At 46.4% G+C, this 11,149-nt stretch overlaps 1 non-coding gene across 1 annotated transcript; it reads right to left on the reverse strand.

The window, feature by feature from the left end:
* Positions 1–326: 326 nt before the first annotated feature.
* On the reverse strand, positions 327–401 carry Trnat-ugu. The gene has a single exon. It is a non-coding gene; the product is annotated as a tRNA-Thr (tRNA).
* Between the last annotated feature and the right edge of the window lie 10,748 nt (positions 402–11,149).

The raw sequence follows: 11,149 nt of genomic DNA on the forward strand, positions 1-11,149 counted from the left end.
TAGTTCTAAGTTCTAGGGAACTGATGACCTCAGCTGTTAAGTCCCATAGTGCTCAGAGCCATTTCAACCATTTTTTAGCCACTGCATGTGTGGCTTAGCGGGCATGCACCACTGGGTCCGTCAGATTCCGCGTGACCGCTATCGGTGTCTGATGGAAACTTGCAATTCCATTGCCAACTTTGACACCTGTGGGGTGGTATCGATACATGGTACCACATTTTCCAGTTTCGAGTAAGTATCTGACATACCCGGATGTTAGAATTATAGTAATACCTGCAGCTGCTAACGGGCGTTGATATATATCAACGGAGACAGGTGAAAATACGTGCCCCGACCGGGACTCGAACCCGGGATCACCTGATTACAAGGCAGACACTCTATCCATCTGAGCCACCGAGGGCACAGAGGACAGCGCGACTGCAGGGACTATCTCATGCACGCTTCCCGCGAGACACACATTCTCACCTTGTATGTCCACACACTACATTCGTAGTGTCTCACCATAACACACTCATTACTCGTGGAAGACATTGTAACATCCATGAGATAAATTTTAGCTACAGTGCGACGAGAGGAAATTATGCCTCTAACAGTTATAAACATTATCTATTCGACATACAAAAAACAGTTAAAACGATGATAAATATTAATTAGTTATATAATATTTTATGATGTAATTGGACATATCGATGTGTATCATACAAAGACAATGATAATTGTAAATTCCTTTTATGATCTGTGTTTGTCTTCCTTTGTTTTTACCTTTTGTTGGTTGGCTTTTGTAGGTTGCGGACGCATATCAACCTGAGGTCTGTTAAGAAATTGTAATTATTTGTTAATTATTAGTTGAGAATAGAGTTCATTATTATTATAATAAATATGAGTGAATAATTATTTGTAACGTTAATTCCTCTCTCAGTAAGCATTATCTGTGTTAATTATTTCTTTCCGCTGCAAGGAGCGCACCCATTGATGATAGCGATTTGTGTCGCGTTTTTGTCTGTGTTTTCCTTAGAAAAAATCAAATGTTTGCTTGATGAAGTCTAAATAGTGCACAATACGAAAATAAAGTTTAATAAGCATTTCAAATACTTATCCTATTTGCTCTAACAATAGAAAGTCTCTAGCAATTGTCTGCCGCCATCTTAAAAATTATCTCAGCGGCAAATTCAAATTACGCAACTCTGCAGACATGAATGCCGAAGGTAATACAAATGTGTAAAAATAAATGTGCACCGGTGGCCCCGAACGCATTTTAATGAAAATAATTCGAATCAGATCGGTTCTTTAAAAACAGTGCTCAATGCACGAGCCTTATAACAAACTTTTCTAGCTGATGTATGGAGCCCAAATTAATTAAGCACAAGTTGCGAAGAATATTGTTTCAGGTAACATACGTCAGTGTTGTGAGCGGCTGCTATTCGTTGGTTTTAAGGATCATTTTGCTGAAGCCAACACTTTAACACGACGTTAACTTGGAGTTCTTTAGCAACTTGACCAAATCTTTAGCCGGGAGAAAAATTATTTAGTAATTACTCAATGTAATAAAATAAGATTATCATTTTCATTTACAAATTAGTTAAGTATCAAACCAGTGAACAACGCAGCGAACTCCACAACATTCTTACAAGTCCCGTAAGAGTTCGGGGAATGTGTGTGCATCTGCACAGGAGGAGGAGGTCATGGCTGGTATTGTCAGAACTGTATACTTATATGGATATGGTGTGTGTTTTTTCGGACATGTCCGAAAGAACAAACACCATATCCACGTAAGTATACCTGGATGTTGTCTGTGATGAGACTGGCAGCAATGCACTACGTGAGAGGCTATTGTTGTCTGCTGTGTTACTTTTCATATGGCTCCTGTAGGAGCACGATTATCGCACTGATAAGCATCGTGTTACAAGACCTGCTGTCGTATCGCATATAAGAACCGCGCCTTACAATTTCCTGGAAGGATAAATATCCGAGTGGGTTTCATTGGTTGAAAAGGGAGTCAGATGAAGCTGCCCGGCGATCGGGTATGAAGCATGTCGGTGTAGGGATGGTGTGATGGGCTGCTGCCAGCCCTGCCGTGTACAAGGATTACTGATCAGAGGGGAGTTTACAGGCGCTGTCTGTGAGAGAAGAATCCAGGCTACAGCCCACTAGCGAATACCGACTGCCAGTAGCAGATGAAACAGAACTTTCTCGTTGCGTGTTTCGTCTCTCGATGGGTATGCCGGAAATGGAAAATCGTTGGCGGCTCTTTAGGCGGCCAAGCAGGCGGAATGGAACATTCCGACCACTTCGCTACGAAACAGGAGGGTTGCAGCCGGCGCCAGTGGCGCGCCGTCTCTCAGCTGTTTTACGTTCCGCGACAACGCGGCCTGCGGACTGAAAGAGCTGGCTGGCGCGCCAGTGCCTGTGCGGCACGGCGAATTGCTGGCGACAGTGGCAGTGGCGTGCGGAACAAGCCGCGCCGAGCGGAATGCGGCTGCCGCGTGGTGTAATTGGGGCCGCGAATGAGGCGGCCGGGCCCAACACACAGAGGGGGCCGCGTAATGGGCGCGCCGCGCACCGCTGCACTTAGCGAACGTCATGCCACTGGCGCACTCGGCAGCCGCTCGGCAAATCAATCCGGATCACTTCGAGTGGCGCGCCGCGCCCCAGATGGCACAGCCGTAATCTAAGCATTTCATCATTTCCGGATTTCACGCCGATGCACTTGCAAATTACTCTCCTTACGAATGCCCGTTTGAAATCCTGTGACAAGTAGTCATGGTAACGTTCATAGGATGTTAAAGAAACAAAACCAAATCTAGTAATAAGCTCACAGCACGATACCGTACTTCGCATAGAGCAAAATTTGACAAAAATAGCTGTGGGTCGAAATTAGTACAGTAGAGCGTCGATTATCCGAACGTCGGTCAACCGAACGACCGCTTACCGAGCGGGGTGGCGCAGTGGTTAGACACTGGACTCGCATTCGGGAGGACGACGGTTCAATCCCGTCTCCAGCCATCCTGATTTAGGTTTTCCGTGATTTCCCTAAATCACTCCAGGCAAATGCCGGGATGGTTCCTCTGAAAGGGCACGGCCGACTTCCTTCCCAATCCTTCCCTAATCTGATGAGACCGATGACCACGCTGTCTGGTCTCCTTCCCCAAACCAACCAACCAACCGAAAGACCGCTTAACCGAACTGTGTACTCGCTCGCACCTGTTACTCTCCCACCCTACCGTCCATCATCCACCTCACTCCCAAACCAAGTTTCCCACAAGGTATGATTGAAAATGACGAACAGAATGATATGTCCGAAATTCTCGGTATGCTAAAAGAAATAGATTGCCACGAATGTGAAGAAGAAGACGTTCATAAACGGATAAATATCGATGATGCAGATCCAGGACACCAAATCATGCAGGACAGCGAGATTGTAAACGTCGTCACTGATAAAGATGACGCCGCCAGCATCTCATCAATCAGTGCTCCAGAAAGTGAAGATGAAAGTATACCAACAGCTTCTGAGACGTTCACTTGTTTAGATACTGCCTTGCGATGGTTTCAAGGCCAAGATGAAAGTGACCTGTTTCAGATATCTGTAATGAAAAAAGTACGTGACTTAGCTGCTCGTAAGCGTGTAGGCTTGCTTAGACAGACCAAAATAAAGGATTGTTTAAACGTTAATTTTGCACACTGTGTGTATTGTTCATGCAAAATGTGTATGTAATATGTATATATTTTTGTTTAATAAACTGTGCCGCATACTATATATTCCTACTGTAGTTGCCTTTGTATGTTACTTTGTAATACTAAAAGAGATGCCTGTTTTTATGAATAAATTTACTGTACAGTACTTCTTTTTGGCAAATAAACATGCACAGTTCGATTATCCGAACAAACCAATTTTCCGAACACCCATGTCCCCCAATCACTTCGGATAATCGACGTTCTACTATTCATACTCGGTCCAGTCACACTAATGGCACCAGCACCTATGTATGACGTCAGCCTGTAATAACAATTCACTCACAGCAGGTGGCAGCACTAGCAGTGGAGGGTATAAAGAGCGTGTCGGAGGAACGTGGAGAACTGTGCACTCGTCGCAGATGCGGAGCGATTTATCTGACTTCCAAAAGGGAACGATCATTGACTTTTAAGCCAATGGCGGAAGCATTTCCAAAACGGCCAAGTTTGTAAACTGCCCCCTCGCCGCCTTGGTATAGCATGCGTGGTAAAATGGCGCTGTCCAAAACCTGTGACGAGACAACTCTGCACCACAGGGGTGAACGATAGCTGCGGAAAGGTGTATAGGCGAATATACGTCTAATCGTTGAGCAACTGACCGCCCATATGCACTAAGGGACTACCAACAGTGTCTCAGTTCAGCAAACGTTGCTGCGTATGGGTTTCTGCAACAGATGCCTGGTTAGTGCAACCGTGCCAAATGTACGAGGCGTGTTTCTTAAGTAAGATCCGTTTGAATATAAGAACACAACGAAAGGTAATTTTAAAAAAGTAAATTTATTTTCGGAAAATACACTGCTGGCCACCGTAAATGCAACACCCTGAAGGAAGCATCCGAATCAAGTGAAATTTACACCATGGGTTTGCAGCGATGAGATATGGAACTGTTTAGAATTTGAGCGCAGACGCACATCACGCGCGCCTGTGGCGCCACCTCATAGCGCCATTTAAGGCTTGGCGATTTCGACGAGTGTACGTTCGGCACGTGTGTTTACCTTGTGGTTGTTTCACAAGACGATCAGTTATGCCTCGTAGGCAATAGCGAACATCTTTTGATCAAGTATCCGAGTTCGACAGAGGAAGGATAGTGGCTTACCGAGATTGTGGATTATCATATAGAGAAATCGCTAGTCGTGTTGGACGAAACGAAACTACTGTAATGCTGATATGTGACCGTTGGATGCAGGAGGGTACGACGGACCGACGTGGTCGATCGCATTCACCTCGGTGCACCACTGCACGTGCTGATAGGCAAATTGTGCGCATGGCAGTGACATCCCGAACCATAGCACAGCACATTGCGTCTGTAACGCATCATCGTCTGCGCGTACCATTCGACGCCGTTTACAGCAGAGTGGTCTGTCCGCAAGACGTCCATTGCTTCGTCTACCATTGACGCAGAACCACAGATGTCTCCGTCGCCAATGGTGTGATGACACGGATGTGGACGGCAGAATGGAATGACGTTGTCTTTACTGACGAGGCACGCTTCTGTCTGCAGCACCACGATGGTCGAATTCGAGTGTGGAGACCCCGTGGAGAGAGGATGCTGGACAGCTGCATTATGCACCGCCACACTGGTCTTGCAGCGGGTATTATGGTATGGAGCGGTATTGGATATTACTCTCGCACGCCTCTAGTACGCATTGCCGATACTTTAAATAGCCGGCGCTACATATCCGAGGTGCTGGGGCCAGTTGTCCTTCCTTACCTTCAGGGCTCGGCCACAGCCACATTTCAACAGGATAATGCGCGACCACACGTGGCACGCATTGTCCAAAGGTTCTTCGTCAATAACCAGATTGAATTGCTTCCCTAGCCGGCTCGCTCTCCGGATCTTCCGCCGATAGAGAACATGTGGTCCATGGTTGCTCTACGAGTGACCCGGATTACATCCCCAGCTGCCACACCAGATAATCTTTGGCAACGTGAGGAAGCTGCTTGGACTGCTGTACCCCAGGAACACATCCAACGTCTCTTTGACTCAATGCCGAGACGTGCGGCAGCGGTGATCTCCAACAATGGCGGCTACTCTGGCTACTGATTCTGGTAGGAACCACATGTCACAGACGTCTGTAAACGTAATCATTTGATACTTGGTCAACATGTTATCTACAAAATAAATTTTGTTGTGCTACCTCTTGTCTTTCTTGGTGTTGCATTTACGGTGGCCAGCAGTGTACATACTTCACTGGCCGGCCTGTGTGGCCGTACGGTTCTAGGCGCTTCAGTCTGGAACCGCGTGAACGCTGCGGTCGCAGGTTCGAATCCTGCCTCGGGCATGGATGTGCGTGATGTCCTTAGGTTAGTTAGGTTTAAGTAGTTCTAAGTTCTAGGGCACTGATGACCACAGATGTTAAGTTCCATAGTGATCAGAGCCATTTTTTGAACATACTTCACTCTATTTTTCGATATAGTTGCCAAGTTTGTTCAAACACTTATCATACCTCTCAACCAATTTTAAAATATCCTCTTCATAAAAACTTGCCGCCTGCTCCGATAACCAAGAGTTCACTGCCGTTTCATGTCGTCGTCATCACTGTAACGGTTGCCACTGGGGTGTTATTTGAGGTGGAGGGGCAGATGGTAATCGCTCGCCGCAAGACCAGGTCTGTAGGGTGGGTAGTCTAAAGCTTTCCAGCGAAAACTGTCCAATAAATCGCGGGTCTGACTTACAGTGTGAGGTCTCGCATTGTCATGCAGGAGGACAATTTCTTTTCTCAGCGTGCTGCGTCTTTTGTTTTGAATCGCTCTGCGCAGCTTTCGCAGGGTTTGGCAGTATGCTTCTGCATTGATAGTGGTTCCTCGATGCATGAAGTCGACCAACAAAACACCATGCCTATCGCAAAACACCGACGCCATGACTTTGCGCTGGGACAGACACTGTTTGGCCTTCACCTTTACAGGCGAGTGTGTGTGGCTCCATTCCATGCTCTGTTGCTTCGACCCGGGCGTGATATGCGAAACCCATATCTCGTCTCCAGTTACGATATGACTCAAGAAGCCGTCACCTTCTTTGTGATAACGAGTCAAGAACTTCATCGCACACTCAAATGTTTGGTTTTTGTGGTCCTCTGTTAGGAGTTTCGGGACCCAACGGAAGACAGTTTCCTAAACTTTAGGTGTTCAGAAACAGTGTTGTAAATCTCTGAGCCGCGTGGGGTTAGCCAAGCAGTCTAAGGCGCTGCAGTCATGGACTGTGCGGCTGGTCCCGGCGGAGGTTCGAGTCCTCCCTCCGGCAGGGGGTGTGTGTCTGTCATTAGGATAATTTAGGTTAAGTAGTTTGTAAGCTTAAGGAATGATGACCTTAGCAGTTAAGTCCCATAAGATTTCACACACATTTGAACATTTTTGAAAGCTCTGATCTCGACACGTCAGGAAATCCGTTTGAGAGACCTGTTATTGTGAAGCGCCTGTTATCACGAATCCTCGCTTCAACTGAAGCCACAAATCGTCTGTAATCAAAGAAGGGCGACCGGAGCGGTCCTCATCATGGACGTTGCCACAGCCATCTTTGAATTCTCATACCCACTTACGCACTTTGCTTTCACTCATGACAGTATCACCGTACACTTCGCAAATCTGTTAATGAATTTCTGCAGCATACAGATTCCTTGCTGACAAAAACCGTATCACTGAGCGAACCTCACATACGGCGGGCGAGTTAATAGTCTTAAACATTTTGCAAGCACAGAACAGAACCGTACAGGTTAGATACAGAGCTGAAACTGAGCACAGTTGTTCCCGAGACATGCCGGTACACGACGCACGCGCTCGTTGTGGTATGCGCGCGAACTACTAGTGTCTACAACAAAACGGACCTTACTTAAAAAACACGCCTCGTAGATATCTTGTGGTTACGGCCTCCCGTCAGGGAGACCGTTCGCCGGGTGCAAGTCTTTCTATCTGACGCCTCTTCGGCGACTTGCGCGTCGATGGGGATGAAATTATGGCGATTAGGACAACAAAACACCCAGTTCCTGAGCAGAGAAAATATCCGACCCAGCCGGGAATCGAACCCTGGACCTTAGGATTGACATTCTGTCGCGCTGACCACTTTTTTTAAAATCTCATTTTGTTCGTTTTTGTTCGTTATATCTGCTCTGGACGGACGTCGAAAGACACCCGTTTTAGTTCGTTGTTGATCCATTAACTCAGATTTTTTGTGTTACAGAGGGCAGCTAGCCCTCTGCCTGAACACGCTGAGCTACCGTGCCAGCTGCCACTCAACTACCGGGGCCGCACGTGCACCCGTGCTGACTGCTATTCATCGGGGACGAAGGCTGGAGTTTGCACGCAGATAACACGAGTGCTTTGCAATACCACTGAGTGGCGACAGGTGTCTTTTCCAGATGTATCTCGTTTTATGCTCCATTGGCCAGATGACCGTTGCTGTGTACCGCATGGAACGTCTGAAAGCGGCCAAAATGCAACAGTCATCAGAAGGGTACAGACTGGAGGTGGGAGCGTTTTGATCTGGTGAATCCTTTCGTGGGATTCCCTGGGCGATTCTGAAAACATAATGAATCAACATCAGCATACATCTATCCTTGTGGATCGTGTCCACCTCTACATGCAGTTTGGTTTTCCTCAGCACTACCGCATCTACCAACAGAACAATGCAACGTGTCACACAGCTCGCAGTGTATGTGCGTGGTCCGCATTCCCCTGGCTAACAAATTCCCCTCGTTAACCAGTTTCCGGGATTTAAACCCAATCGACAATCTGTGGGACCACCTCGATCGGGCTGTTCACTCCATGGATCCTCAGCCGAGAAACCGACTACAGCTGGGCATGGCAGTGGAGTCGGTTTGGCTCCAAATCCCTGTCGCTACCTTTCAGATGCACACTGAGTCCCTTAGTACACGTCTCGCAGCCGTCCACGCTGCAAAATGTGGTTATTAAGGCTTTGGACAAGTGGTCAAAATTATGCGACTGGATCGTGTAAGATTGCAGCTAATCGACAGAGAGCAAGCGAAAATCTGTGCGGTGTCCTTTTAACCTGAACATCCCAGATAACACCTATTGTGTAACTGAACGCAGTTTCTGGTCACATTTTCAGTCCGAGGTCACTCTTTTAAGGTCAACTTGACAGTCTACAGCCAGTCAAACTTTGAACTGATATTCAAACCTAAATATTTCTCCTTGATACAAGGCGTACAACTTTGCTTCCACCGTTTTTGCCCAACATTTGAGACTTTAATGAAACAAATTGGTTACACATACGTCATTAACAGTATTTTCCATCGCAGGTCACTACTTTCTCCCATCTTTCCGGCAGTGTACGAATCCAGCGTCGAAAAAAATTATTCATGATTTGAAGTGATCCACGAATCGATCTAATTTGTGACTCTTTCATGAGATCAGAAGTGGTGGTCAGCCACGTCATGCTCCATTGATCTAAACAGGTGATAGTCAGAGGGAGCAATGTCTGGAGATTACACCAGGTGGGGTAGGACTTCCCATTCTAACGTTCCCAATTACGTTTTGACCTCATTTGCAATGTGGAGTCAAGCGTTGTCGTGCTGGAAAGTCACTTTATCGTACCTCTCGGTATACTGCGGCTGTTTGTCTTTTAATCCTCTGCTCAAACGAATTAATTGCATTCGAGAACGAGCACCTGTGATCGTTTCACTTGGTTTTAACACTTCATACTACACGACGCCGAGCTGGTCCCACCAAATGCAGAGCATGATCTTGGAGCGGTGAATATTCGGTTTGTCCGTCGACGTGGAAGCATGTCCGGGACATCCCCATGATTTTTTGCGTTTAGGGTTATCGTAATGAACCCATTTTTTGTCCCCGGCCACGATTAGATGCAGATATCCCTTTCGTTTTTGCTCTGAAGCAACTGTTCACAAACACACAAACGCCGTTCAACATATCTTGTTTTCAGCTCACACGGGACCCAAGATCCTTCTTTCTGAATCATGCCCATAGCCTTGAGACGTTTTGAAATGGGTTGCTGTGTCACTCCCACTAATCGTGCTAATTCTTCTTGAGTTTGATGTGAGTCTTCACTCAGCAATTCTCCAATTCTGCATCTTTGAAAACTTTCTCTCTTCCACTACTATGCAGACCTAAGACGTTAAAATCACCGTTCTTGAAGCGTTGAAACCACTCAAGACACGTTCTTTCACTAATAGTTCCTTACCATACGTACTTGAGAGCATTCGATGAGACCCAGCCGCTGTTTTCTTCATATTGAAACTAAACAGTAACACCTCCCGCAAATGACGAGAATTACTCTCGTAAACTGACATTTTCAATCAACAACTTTATGATGTAGTCCCAAATCGACTAATGTTTGAATGGAGTTATGTTGACCGAGGTCCGAGCTAACTGCCTGACGGCTGCGATCTGTTTCTTTAGACCTCTACTTACCGTTGTCGCCACCTTGCGGCAAACGGCGGAAGCAAAGTTGTACACCTTGTATTTAATTGTAAAGCTAGGTTAGTAAAAGAACTACGCTAAAAGTAACGTAGAACCGGGTGAGCGTGAAGTCTTTCCCTGATTTCAAAAATTTATTTCTAAGGAATTGTGCAACACTGCTCTACTAAAGTTGAGGAGGAGATAGTTATAGCAACAAATTAACAACTCGTTGGAAATTAGTGAACGTGCGGGAAGATGTTTCCAGACGTCTCCCAGCCGTGCACAGAAAAGTGGACGTCACGTAACGTTATGTCAGCGTGATTGTATCGCTAAATGGGGCTGGCCTCGCAACACCAGGCAGTAGGAGGAACGGGAAACGACAGAGTGTGTAAATCACGTTGTGCTGTGGTAGTGTTTTACATTACAACATGACCCGGAAAGAACAACTGGATAGCTTCATACGGGGAAGAATCATTGGGGAACCTGGTGAAGGACAAGGCGTGACAAGTGTAGCACATGAGTTTGGTACTGCTCGTAGTACTGTTTCACGTGCATGGTGAGCATTGCTGAGCACAGGCACTGTTGCCCAAAGGAGAGAAGGTGGTCGACCATGGTCACTTACATCAGCTGATGAGCGACACACTGTGCAAGAGGTAAGAAAGGACCCACGTCAAGCAATGGTTCCAATTACAGCCACATTCAACAGGGCTGTAAGCAATTTCACTCTTAATAGTGGCACGGCAACTGCATTGGTGTGGCCCATGCCTGACGGCCAGTACAGGGTTATTACAAATGATTGAAGCGATTTCACAGTTCTACAATAACTTTATTATTTGAGATATTTTCACAATGCTTTGCACACACATACAAAAACTCAAAAAGTTTTTTTAGGCATTCACTAATGTTCGATATGTGCCCCTTTAGTGATTCACCAGACATCAAGCCGATAATCAAGTTCCTCCCACACTCGGCGCAGCATGTCCCCATCAATGAGTTCAAAGGCATCTTTGATGCGAGGTCGCAGTTCTGGCACGTTACTTGGTAGAGG

Source organism: Schistocerca piceifrons, chromosome 1 (genome assembly GCF_021461385.2).
Source record: "Schistocerca piceifrons isolate TAMUIC-IGC-003096 chromosome 1, iqSchPice1.1, whole genome shotgun sequence".
In the NCBI taxonomy this organism is placed as follows: Eukaryota; Metazoa; Arthropoda; class Insecta; order Orthoptera; family Acrididae; genus Schistocerca; species Schistocerca piceifrons.